We start from the raw sequence: 12,398 nt of genomic DNA, 5'->3' as shown, positions 1-12,398 counted from the left end.
GCCTGGTTCCAAATAGGAAAAGGAGTACGTCAAGGCTGTATATTGTCACCCCGCTTATTTAACTTATGTGCACATCGTAAGAAATGCTGGGCTGGATGAAGCACAAGCTGGAATCAAGACTGCTGGGAGAAATATCAATAATCTTACATATGCAGATGATACCACCCTTATGGCAGAAAGCAAAATAGAACTAAAGAGCCTCTTGATTAAAGTGAAAGAGGAAGAGTGAAAAAGTCGGCTTAAAACAACATTCAAATAACGAAGATCATGGCATTTGGTCCCATCACTTTATGGCAAATAGATGGGGAAGCAATGGAAACAGAGACTTTATTTTCTTGGGTTCCAAAATCACTGCAGATGTTGACTGAAGCCATGAAATTAAAAGACAATTTCCCCTTGGAAGAAAAGCTATGACCAACCTAGACAGCATATTCAAAAGCAGAGACAATACTTTGCCAACAAGGTCCATCTAGTGAAGCCTACGGTTTTTCCAGTAGTCACATATGGATGTGAGAGTTGGACTATAAAGAAAGCTGAGCACTGAAGAATTGATGCTTTTTAACTGTGGTGTTTTAGAAGACTCTTGAGAGTCCCTTGGACTGCAAGGAGATCCAACCAGTCCATTCTGAAGGAGATCAGCCCTAGGATTTCTTTGGAAGGAATGATGCTAAAGCTGAAACTCCAGTACTTTGGCCACCTCATGCGAAGAGCTAACTCATTTGAAAAGACCCTGATGCTGGGAAAGATTGGAGGCAGGAGGAGAAGGGGACGACAGAGGATGGTATGGTTGGATGGACCGACTCAATGGACATGAGTTTGGGTAAACTCCGGGAGTTGGTGATGGTCAGGGAGGCCTGGTGTGCTGCGGTCCATGGGGTCGCAAAGAGCTGGATACTCTGAACGACTGAACTGAACTGAACTGAAAAGGGCCTCACTCCCTCACAAGAGAATCGCAAACAAGTTTTCTTGACACTGACCACAGCCTGTGTGTGTGTCTGTGTAGAGGGAGATATTATATACTACAAACTGTACCTCATGGATTTGTAAGGTGATCAAAGAACACTTAAAGCTGTGAACATAATTTCAGGTTACTTGCTTGGTAGAGCTTATAGGTAACTGGCTGAAGCAAATGTAAATCTTTTCTTTGAGGATCCAGAAAACATTGATCCTAGCCCTCAAAACAGACCTGCAAACAGTTTTTCAAGAACAATGAACAGTACACTGTCAAAATAAACCAGCATATAAAGAAATAAAATGCTATTAGTGAGAACCAGAAGAAACAGCAGAAATAGTTTCACAAAGGCTTCAACCACATTTTTATTATCAGAATAAGATAATAAAACAATTATGCTTCCTACCTTTAAACAAATAAAGGAAAAAGTGGATATTTTCAAAAAGTAACAGCATGTTTGAAAAGGACAGAGTGAACGCTTAGGCCCAGATAAATAACAACAACAAAAAAAATAATAAAACAAAACATAATAGCCAAAATTTAAAAGTCAATGGGTATATTTAAAAGTTGAAGAGAGGATGCTGGCAACATGATAGAATAAAAAACTACCTTTATCTTTTCCCTTCAAAGTACAACCAGTAAAACATCTATAACACAACAAAACTGCCTCCACCCAACACACTAGGATGCTGGAGAGTTCCACACATCTGTATATCTAAGAGTGAGCAGACTAGATAGAATATATAGAAGAGGGGGAAACTGAGGGAGGGAGAAACCAAGAGAAGAGTGGCCCTCCAGCTCTAGCAGCTGAGACTGCAGCCCCAAAAGACTGGCTGGCAGCAGGGGAGGTGGGCACACGACTCCTGCCTCAGCAGCCGCCATGAACACAGAGGCCAAGACAGAGAACCTTACAACACTGCACCCAGCATAGGTGCCCCTGCAATCCTAGCTCTTCTTCTCTCTCTTCTCCCTCCCCCTGCAATGTCAGAGCCTGTAATTCAGGACACCCTGGATATGACGTAAGAGACCACCATCCCGGCTAGAGCAGAAGGCAAGGCACTGACAACCCGGGAGGCACAAGAAGCAATAATGAGTGCCCAGGGTAACACTGCTAACAGAGGTGATGGAGGATGGAGAGTGAAGATTCAAATATAACTACAGGTAGTTCAGGTAAGAGAAACCAAAAGATTGTGCACCACTTACTGGAAAACAGAAGAAAGGCCTCTAATTTCTAATCTATTGAATCTGTTATAATCAAGCAAAAAAGGTGTTTGCCACTTGAAATTTGTCTGTGGAGAAACAGCTCATCAGGCACCATGAACCATAGTAACACTGCACTACAAAATGACAATTCTCCAGAAACTAAATGTAAAGTAATGAAATATTGTGACGTAATTGAAACAGATTCAAAATATTTGTCATGAAGAAACTCAACAAACTACAAGAAAACTCAGAAAAGCAGATTCAATGAGCTCAGGAATAAAATTCATGAACAGAAGTAATACTTTAACAAAGAAATTTAGACTCTAAAAATAGAAATAAATGAAAATTCTAGAGCTGAAGAATTCAGTAAATGAAATGAAGAATGAATTACAAAGCAATGGAAATAAAGCAGACTGGATAAAAGACAGAATCAATCTAGAAATAATACCAGTAGGAGAGGAAGAGAAATAAGGTATTTTTTTTTAAATCAGAAAATTCTACAAGAGCTGACTGACTCTTTTAGGAAGGACAACATAGAACATTGGGTATCCCAGAAAAGAGAGAAGGGAACAGAGTTTATTTAAAGAAATAATAGCTGAGAATTTCCCAAGCCTGTGGTAAGAACTGGATATACAAGGCTATGAAGCTGGAACACCTAATTACCTCAATGCAAAAAGATCTTCTCTAAGACAGATTATATTAAAACTGTCAATAGGGGCTTCCCTGGTGGCTCAGTGGTAAAGAATCCGTCTGCCAATGCACGACACATGGGTTCCATCCCTGATCCAGGAAGATCCCACATGCCAAAGAGCTACTAAGCCCGTGTGCCACAACTATTGAGACTGTGCTCTAAATCCCGGGAGCCACAACCACTGAAGCCCACGTGCCCGGGCATGCACGCCACAGTGATGAGAAGCCCTTGTACCACAAGTAGAGAGTAGTTCATGCTCGCAGCAGCTAGAGAAAGCCCATGCAGCAATGAAAACCCAATAAAGCCATAAAAATTAACAACAAAAAACTCTCAGAAGTGAATCACAAAGAAAAAATTTAAAGGTAGCAAAGAGAAAAAGGATAATAACCTATAAAGGAAGCTCCATTATACACAGAAAATCCTACACTGCCACCAGAAAACCACCAGATGTCATTGATGAATTCAGTAAAGCTGCAGTATACAAAATTAATATACAGAAATTGGTTGTTAATACTACACATTAACAATGGACGTGAGTCTGAGTGAACTCCGGGAGTTGGTGATGGACAGGGAGGCCTGGCGTGCTGCAATTAATGGGGTCGCAAAGAGTCGGACACGACTGAGCGACTGAACTGAACTGAACTGAACAATGAATTACTCAAAAGAGCAATTAAGAAAATAAGTCCATGTACCACTGCATCAAAAAAGAATAAAAAACCTAGAAATGAACTTATCTAAGGAGGCAAAAGACCTGTACTTGGAAAACTACAAGACACTGATGAAAGAAATTGAAAATGACACAAATAGATGAAAAGATACACCATGTTCATGGGTTAGAATTAATACTGCTAAAATGACCATACTACCCAAGGCAATCTACAGATTCAATGCAATCACTATTAAAATACCAAGGGCCTTTCTCACAGAACTATAGAAAAATAATTTTAAAATTTGTATGGAAATAGAAAAGACCCTGAATAGCCAAAATAATCTTGAGAAAGAGAAGAGTTAAAAAATAATGTTCTTTGACTTCAGACTATACTACAAAGCTACAAAAACAAATAATAATAAAAATCAAAACTATGACAAAGGCACAAAAACAGATGAATCAATTAAACAGGATAGAAAGCACAGAAATAAACCCACGCACTTATAGTCATTTAATCTATGACAAAGGAGGCAAGAATATAAAATGGAGAAAAGAATTTTTTCAAAAAGTGCTCAGAAAACTGGACAACTACATGTAAAAGAATGAAATTAGAACATTTTCTCACACCAAATACAAAAATAAACTCAAAATGGATTAAAGACCTCATATAAGACTGGAAACCATAAAACTCCTAGAGGAAAACATAAACAGAACATGCTAACATAAATCACAGCAGTATTTTTTTATCTGTATGCTAAAGCAAGGAGAAGGGGATGACAGAGGACGAGATGGCTGGATGGCATCACTGAATCAATGGACATGATTTGAGCAAACTCCGGGAGATGGTGAAGGACAGGGAAGCCTGGTGTGCTGCAGTCCATGGGGTCACAAAGAGTCAGATGTGGCTGAGCAACTGAACAACAAATGCTAAAGCAAAGGAAATAAAAGCAAAAATAAATATGACCTAATCAGACTTAAAAGGTTTTACAGAACACGAAGGAAACCAGTGACAAAACATACAGTGTACTAAATGGGAGAAAATATTTGCTAATGGTATGACTGATAAGGGGTCAAAATTCAAAATATATAAACAGCTCATACAACTCAATGAAAAAACCAAACAACCCAATTTAAAAATGGGTAGAAGACCTGAATAGACATTTTATAAAGAAGACATACAGATGGCCAACCAATAAAGATGCTCAATATCATTAATCATCAGGGAAATTCAAAACCATATTTAGATATCACCTCACACCCATTAGAATGGTTATCATCAAAAAGGTAAGAAATAACAAGTCTTGGTGAGTATGCCAATATAAGGGAACCCTTATATACTGTTGGTGGGAATGTAAATTGGTGTAACCACTGTGGAAAACAGTATGGCTATTTCTCAGAAAAACTAAAAATAGAACTACCATATGACTCATCAATTCCACTTCTGGGTATATATCTGGAAAAAAAAAAGAACATGTTAATTCAAAAAGATACAGGTACTCCAATGTTAGAGCAGCATTACTTATAACTGCCAAGACATGGAAGCAACCTAAATGTCCATCAACAGATGAATGAATGGATAAAGAAGATGTGGTATATGTACAATGGAACACTTTGTTGTTTAGTTGCTAAGTTGTGTCTGACCTCTTTGTGACCCAATGGACAGTAGTCCATTAGGCTCCTCTGTTCATGGGATTTCCCAGGCAAGAATATTGGAGTGGTTTGCCATTTCCTTCTCCAAGGGATCTTCCCGACCAATGGGCTGAACCTGGGTCTCCTGCATTGGCAGGTGGATTCTTAACCACTGAGCCACCAGGGAAACTCTAGATATTTCCTTAGTGAGTAAGTAGGTGTTAGTCACTCAATCATATCTGTGACCCCATGGACTATAGCTCACCAGGCTCCTCTGTCCATGGAATTCTCCAAGCAAGAATACTGGAGTGGGTAGCCATTCTCTTCTTCACAGGATCATCCCAATCTAGGGATCGAACCTGGGTCTCTTATGTTGAAGGCAGATTCTTTACTATCTGAGCTACCAGGGAAACCCTAGGCATTTCCTTATTCTATCTGACTCTTTGTGACCCCATGGACATATCTGACTCTTTATGGCCCCATGGACATATCTGACTCTTTGTGACCCCATGTACTATAGCTCACCAGGTTCCTCTGCCCATGGAATTCTCCAGGCAAGAATACTACAGTAGGTAGCCATTTTCTTCTCCAGGGGATCATCCCAATCCAGGATCCAACCCGAGTCTCCTGCATTGCAGGCAGAATATTTACCGTCTGAGTCACCAGGGAAGCCCTAGGTATTTCCTTATGCAGCAATAATCCTAGCAGCAGTGAAACAGAGGAAAAGTCAATAACCAAGTCAGAGTAGGGAAAAAAGTTACCTGCTTAAACAATGGTGGAAATACAGGGTTACACTTCTGACTTACTTTGCTAACCAACCAATGCTCTACACTGTATTGGTTCCTAAACTAAACTAGGATGTGGCTGAATTTACAAACAGGATTCTTTTAACTCCCAGAGATGATACTTTCACTGATTATTGAATGTTAGGAAACCAGAAAAGAGGAAAATCTAGAAAGGTTCTTAAATTTCAGTCAGCCTTAACAAAAAGTAGTAATCGGGGTTGAGGAAAATATGAAGGACATTCAGGAATTGACATAAAAGTTCCAGTTTAATCACAAACATCTTTTTTTTCCCCTGAGCAAATCTGAAATTTGCATTGTCAAATTAGCCTTTTATTCCAAACAAGTAGAAAACTGATATTTCAATGATTTAAAATAAATCATGAATGAGTTCAAAGTTCAAATTCAAAGTTTCCAGTGCCTTTCAGAGATTTATAATATTCAAATAAATATGAAGAATTGTAATAAAATTGATAATTTTCAGTTGCCTCAACTTTAAATTCTCCCAGAAAGCTGTCTCAAAGGAAATTTAATATCTTTTTTGAAAGTCTTGATGAGAACTATAAGATATCTTAAAATCTGATGAATTAGATTGAGAGATGAACTGGAGTTTCATAGCTAACATTACTTAGATGGTAACACAGGATAGTTCTATCAATGATTGACTAAACTGTTAAATATTCCAAAACATTATTTTTGTCATAGACTAACACTAATACAGGAAATTAAATACACAAAATGACATAAACAGACATACTCACTTCTATTTCATTCAGTCCTCTGACCTTTAAAACAAAGTCCCAGATGAAAGATTAACGTCAAAGATAAGTCATTTAATAATGAGCTCCTAATCATTTAAGATTGGTTTTAGTATGGGGTCTCAAGACAAAAACAGCTTATTAATAACTTGTTTGCTAATACCTATGCTGAAACATTATCTCCATAAAAAGAACATAGAGAACAACAAAAGGAAGCTCCTGTACCGTCTTTTAAAAGGTATTAACTGTGAGCATCACCATATTTCAAAGAATGTCAGTCCTTTCCACTCCAGGTTCAGAAACTTCCTTTCACAATTCTTTGAGAAAGCAAATTTATAGTACTGGGTTGGCCAAAAAGTTCCTGCGGTTTTAAAGCAAAAACAGAAGACACATTTTTCATCTCTTTTACCAAGAACTGTACTGAACAACATATTCACCAATATGCAGATGAAACTACTCTAATAACAGAAAGTGAAGAGGAACTAAAGAGTTCCTCTTGAGGAGGGTGAAAAGGAAATGAAAAAGCCGGCTTAAAACTCAACACTCAAAAAACGAAGATCATGGCATCTGGTCTCATCACTTCATGGCAAGTAGATGGGAAAAAGTGGATGCAGTGGCAGATTTTATTTCCTTGGGCTGCAAAATCATTGTGGACTGTGACTGCAGCCACGAAATTAAGATGTTTGTTCCTTGGAAGGAAAGCTATGACAAACCTAGACAGCATATTAAAAAGCAGGGACATCATTTTGCCAACAAAGGTCCATATAGTCAAAGCTATGGTTTTTACAATAGTAGTGTACAGATGTGAGAGTTGGATCATAGATAGGGCTGAGCGCCAAAGAACTGATGCTTTCAATTGTGGTGCTGGAGAACACTCTTGAGAGTCCCTTGGACAGGAAGGAGCTCAAACCAGTCAATCCTAAAGGAAATCAACCCTGAACATTCATTGAAAGGACTGATGCTGAAGGTGAAGCTCCAATACTCTGGCCACCTGATGCAAAGAGCTGACTCATAGCTCTTTTCAATACCTGTTGCTGGGAAAGTCTGAAGGCAGGAGGAGAAGGGGCAGCAGAGGATGAGATGGTTAGATGGCATCACAGACTCAATGGACAAGAGCTTGAGGAAACTCCAGGAAATAGTGAAGAACAGGTATGCCTGGCATGCTTTTGTCCAGGGGTCCAGGGGGTTGCAAACAGTGGGACACAACTTAGTGACTGAACAACAACATTCACCATTTTGTTCTACCACACTCTGACATTTTTCAGGCAATTTTATAATTCCATCTTCCCAAAACTTTTTATCTTTTTGAGCAAGAAACTGTTTCAGGTGCTTCTTACAATCTTCCAGGGAATTGAAAATTTTCCATTAAGAGAATTTTGGAAGGACTGAAATAAATGGAAATTTGAAAATGCAGTGTCTGGTGAATACAGCGGATGAATCAGACCTTCCCAGCCAAGCTGTAACAGTTTTTGTCTGGTCATCAGAGAAATATGCAGTCTTGCGTTATCCTGATGGAAGACTATGTGTTTTTTGTTGACTAATACCAGATTCTTTTCTTTGAGTGCTGCCTTCAGTTGGCCAAATGGGGAGTGGTACTTACTAGAATTAATAGTTCTGTTTTCCAGAAGGAGCTCATAGTAGAGACCTCCCTTCCAATCCCACCATATACACAATATCATGTTCTCTGAATGGAGATCAACCTTTGGTGTGGTTGGTGGTAGTTCATTTCACTTGCCCCATGATCTCTTCCATTCCACATTACTGTATGGTATCCAATTTTTATTGCCCATCACAATTTGTTTTAAAAATGGAATTTTCATTAAATAGAGAATTGAATACAGAAATATAGTCAAGGTTTTTTTGCTTAACTTATATGGAACCCAAACATCAAAGCGATTAACACAACCAAGCTGGTGCAAATGATTTTCAATGCTTGATTTGGATATTCTGTATGTTGGCTATTTCCCTCATGATATAAAGTTGACTGTTCTCAATTAGTGTCTCGATTTGATCACTCTCAACTTCAACTGGTCTACCTGACTGTAGACCATCATCCAACTAGAAATCTCCAGTACCGTACTTCCTTGATGGCTCAATGATTAAAGAGGCCACCTGCCAATGCAGGGGACACAGGCTTGACCCCTGGTCTGGGAAGAGTCCCCGTGCCCCTGGGCAACTAAGTCCGTGTGCCACAGCTACCAAGACTGTGCTCTAAAGGCTGGGAGGCACAACCACTGAGCCCATGTGCCGCAACTACTGAAGCCCGTGCACCCTAGAGCCTGCGCTCCACAACAAGAGAAGCACCGCAATGAGAAGCCCACGCATTGGAACTAGACAGTAGCCCCTCCTCTCTGCAACTACAGAAAAGCCCACACAGCAACAAAGACCTACCACAGCCAGAAAGAAAGAAAGAAAGAGAGAAATCTCCAGTACAAACCACAAACCATTTTTTGTCACATTTGATCAGTCATGCCACCTTCTCTACACACTGCACAAATCTATTCTTGTGTTTCAGTTGCCTTTTTACCTTTCTTGAAATAATGAAGCATAAAATGCCAAAAATGTTGCTTTTTTCCTTCCATCTTCAATATTAAAAAAGCTACACAAAAATTCACCAATTTTGATGAATTTTTTTTAATGCACACTGATATGACAGCTGTTACAATACAATCTAACAGAACTGTTTCAAATGAAGTTAAAAACAACAAAGCACTACTACAGCACCTTACATAAAACAACCAAATGAAGTTTTTGGCCAACTCAATATATATGCCAAGATGCTAGCAACAATCTGCAATAGAGAATTGAACAGGCACTGGCTTTTGCCCAAAGAAATGGATTATGAACCCACCATATAAGTATTTATGAGTGAGAATTACTATTAACTAATACTTCTGCATATGGTAGAGTTTTAGATTCAGTTTACATTATATTTATATTCAGTTTACCAGGCTAGGGGTTGATAATTTTTTTTTCTGTTAATGGCCAGATAGTAAATATTTTAGGCTTTGCCAGCCATACAGTCTGTGCAACTATTCAACTTTGCCTTGTAGCACAAAAGACAACATATAAATGAGCAAGCACGGCTGTATTCCAGTAAAACTACATAAAAAGTAAATACATTTGGCAGTGGGCCAAGTTTGGTCATAGTTTACGCACCTATTCAGCACGCCAATATAAAAGCAAATGGGGGACTTTACCATTGGTCCAGTGGCTAAGAATCTGTGTTCCCAATGCAAGAGGCCTGGGTTCAATCCCTGGTCATGGAATTAGATTCCACATGCCACAACTAAAACATCCCACATGCCTCAATTAAGACCTGATGCAGCCAAATAAATAAATAAATATTAAAAAAAGCCAAATGGAATCATACCATTAAAAAGGCAGCCTGGTAAAAGCAGTTTTGTTATGTATATGTATGTTCTTTTATGTATTGTAAGTCTATAACGTCTATAAAGTCCAGTAATGGACTTATCCAAACCTCTTCCTTATGAATTGCTTAATGGTCAACCAACAGGAGCTATAATATTTAAATTCTGATGTGACAGTTGGATCAACAAATCCTTCAAGAGGTGTAAATTTGACGGTGCTGGAAGAGAATGTGGTTTAATAAAGAAATTACCAGTTAAAACAATGCAGTAGCACCAAAGAACCTTTTCTCCCACAATAGGGAACACTATTATAAATGCTCTAAAATTATGTTTAGGGAGGAAGAAAGAAAGAATACTGGTAAAGGACTTAAATTTAGGTGTATTATAAAATGCTGGCCTGGTAGAGATTTTTAACCTCTTAATGATTTTTTTTTTTTTTTTTTTTACTTTTATGGTTATATCTCCTTAAAAGAAAATAATACTATAAATCATTATTTTAATTTGTAATTCATGCATTCCCATCCTCCTATGCTGTTTATCCTTTATTGTAACTATTCAGGGCATTATGAAAATCACAATGAACAGCAACTACTTTTATGTATGTAACTGAGATATGCAGCATTTAAGATTGAGAGAAGAAATCTAAGGCTAAAGGTTCTCAGAGCTCTAGTGGGCACACAGTGGGAAAGGTGAACTTTATTTTCTTCCAGTCAAAGAATCTATAGCTTACATTTTAGTTTGCTATCGATCTGTCATCTTAATATGTGATGCAAGGAGATTTTTGTTCAAGTTAAAACAAGGTTTCTTTAACCTATTGAAAAGTTTAACGGCTTCCCAGGTGGCTCTAGTGGTAAGGAATCCGCCCGCCAATGCAAGAGAGGGAAGAGACGCTGGTTCGATCCCTGGTTCAGGAAGAGTCCCTGGAGAAGGGCATGACAACCCACTCCAGTATTCTTGTCTGCAGAATCTCATGGAGAGAGGAGCCTGGCGGGTTACAGCCGGCCCATAGGGTCGCAAAGAGTCTGAAACGATTGAAGCGACTTTGCACTCACGCATGGAGTTTAAAGCCTTTCTTTCCCTTCAGGGGTTGCCTGGTTACCTTGCATATGACAGAGTAAAAAGATAAAAGAAGGGCGAACAGGTTAGAGTTTGCTAATCTACTGATCGCAGCAATAGATTAAGGCAAGGCTTGAGAGTCATGAAAATTAGGTTTCAGTCAAGCTGGTCAATAACTGGTTGTCTGGTGGTGAGCGAGTCAATTTCTTCATCTCGGTGGGCCTGACTTTCCTCATCTGGAAAGTCTCAAAGCACTTGATAGCAACTCTCAAAGACCCCTTCTAGCTGTTACTCTAAGACAGGAAGATGTCAAGCCACCTACTATCAGGGCACTGCTGCTACTGCTGCTAAGTCGCTTCAGTCGTGTCCGACTCTGTGCGACCCCATAGACGGCAGCCAACCAGGCTCCCCCGTCCCTGGGATTCTCCAGGCAAGACTACTGGAGTGGGTTGCCATTTCCTTCTCCAATGCATGAAAGTGAAAAGTCAAAGTGAAGTCGCTCAGTCGTGTCCGACTCTTCGCGACCCCATGGGGTGCCATTGCCTTCAGAGCACTAGCTCTCACAATCGAGCCGGGGGTGGGGGTTGGGGAGAAGAGTGACAAGGACTTACTGGTCTGGCCCTCACTCCCCACCCCTCGCCCCCGCCATCTGCGGTTAGGATCACATCAAGGCATCAAAGGGGTTTCCCCCCCACCCCCCACCTCCCCTCTCTAGCTCTCTCCTACTCCCATTCCTATATTTCTCCTCCATCCTCCTCTCACCCACTGTAACCAAGCCGTTTCCTTAAGGCTCCGGCAGACACGACTCCCACAGCCCCTTGAGTTCTCCCAGTCACGGACTGAGTCCCCTGCTTTGCTCGCACCCGAACCCTGCAGGAGCGCGCGCCTCCCCTCCAGACAGGACTCCACGGGCCCCAGCTTTGGCCTCACCGCTCCCGCAAGAAGCCACCGTTCCGGAGCGTTTCCTCAAAGAACTTCCCCAGGTGACAGACCGCTCCGATGCAAGCTCAGTCGTTCAGGCCGCTTCTACCCTGTTCCCTCCGCTCCTTCCCCGGAGGTGAGTTTGCAAAACCCGGAACGTGCTCTACCTGAGCAGGCCAAGCCCAGAAACTCAGAGCGTTTGGCGGGAAGAAGGACACCCCTTCCCCAAGCTTCTCAACTTGCCACAGCGAGGCTTCTCGTCCCCCGGACAGGAAAAGGCAAAGGCCTAGGTCGCGGGGGCCGGCGGGGGATGGAGTTCTGAGAGCATCAAGCCGGCAGCCGCAGTCAAACCTCCCGCCGTCGCGGACTACAACTCCCAGAGGGCT

At 40.6% G+C, this 12,398-nt stretch overlaps 1 protein-coding gene across 5 annotated transcripts in view; it reads right to left on the bottom strand.

The window, feature by feature from the left end:
- Positions 1 to 12,305, bottom strand: part of SLC38A9 (solute carrier family 38 member 9) — a 90,984-nt gene extending 78,679 nt beyond the window's left edge. The window contains exons 1-2 of one of the 5 annotated variants that reach the window (XM_055555216.1): positions 12,022 to 12,256; positions 5,650 to 5,825 (exon numbers count right to left, since the gene is read on the bottom strand). The gene's annotated coding sequence lies outside the window, so the exon portion shown is untranslated. Of the gene's footprint in view, positions 1 to 5,649; positions 5,826 to 12,021 lie in introns of all 5 variants that reach the window. The other 4 variants (XR_008705011.1, XM_055555217.1, XM_055555215.1 and 1 more) reach the window with 4 other exon arrangements.
- Between the last annotated feature and the right edge of the window lie 93 nt (positions 12,306 to 12,398).

Source organism: Bubalus kerabau, chromosome 18, assembly GCF_029407905.1.
Source record: "Bubalus kerabau isolate K-KA32 ecotype Philippines breed swamp buffalo chromosome 18, PCC_UOA_SB_1v2, whole genome shotgun sequence".
Lineage (NCBI taxonomy): Eukaryota > Metazoa > Chordata > Mammalia > Artiodactyla > Bovidae > Bubalus > Bubalus kerabau.
Note: the sequence above shows the minus strand (reverse complement) of the source record. Positions and strands in the feature narration are given on the sequence as shown.